The following is a 947-nucleotide window of genomic DNA, read 5'->3' on the forward strand; positions in this document are numbered from 1 at the left end:
AGGACTTGTATCGCTGAAGTTCCTCGGAAAGAATTATACTGGAAATTAACAAACGAGCAGGTACCCAACAAATTGGTGTCAGAGAGCGGGATGGAAAAGAAAGAAAAATGGAAACGAGAAGTGACAAATCAAACAACGACTTAGCAGATTTGATGGCAGCAATACAAGAACAGCAAAAGAAACAAGAAGAACGAGAAAATAAACAAGAGGGACTAGAGCAGTGGTTGGAGGAAAAAGAAAATAAACAAGAAGAAAGTCTCCAACAGTTGACAGAAAGCCAGCATACACAAATGGAAAAGATTAGTAAATTTCAAAGTGAATTAAATATATTAAACAACGATTTACTGTCCTTTACATAGGGAGGATATATTAACCATGGACTTAATCAGCCCCAGACAACAGGATGCCCCTTCCAGACCCCGCAGCTAAACCCTAATGCAGACATATTCAGTCCTGCCAGAAGTCACATCCCAGACATGAGTATCAGCAATAGGGGTGATCTAGTATGAAGGAAGCCACAGGAATTCGATGGGAAGGCACCGTGGGAAGTATATAGAGCACAATTTGAGCTACTGGCAGAAATGAATGGATGGACAGAGGAGCAGAAAGTAGTGTACCTGGCAACGAGCCTGAAGGGACAACCACTGGAAATACTTGAACAGTTGTCAGCAGATGACAGGCACAACTATATAGCACTGGTAGCTGCACTAGAACTCAGGTATGGAACTCAAAATCAGTCCGAAGTCTACAGGACTAGGTTTAGGACCAGAGTCCGTGCTAAAGGGGAGAGCCTGCAAGAGCTGGCACAGGATTTGGAAAGTATGGCCCACAATGCCTACCCAACTCCACCACCCGATGTCCTCAAGCTGTTACTGAGGGATCAGTTTGTAGATGCCTTGGACAGTCCACAACTAAAGATACAAGTGAAGCAAGCACACCCCTCTACT

The sequence above is a fragment of the Limulus polyphemus genome, unplaced genomic scaffold, assembly GCF_000517525.1.
Source record: "Limulus polyphemus unplaced genomic scaffold, Limulus_polyphemus-2.1.2 Scaffold3802, whole genome shotgun sequence".
NCBI classification, from domain to species: domain Eukaryota; kingdom Metazoa; phylum Arthropoda; class Merostomata; order Xiphosura; family Limulidae; genus Limulus; species Limulus polyphemus.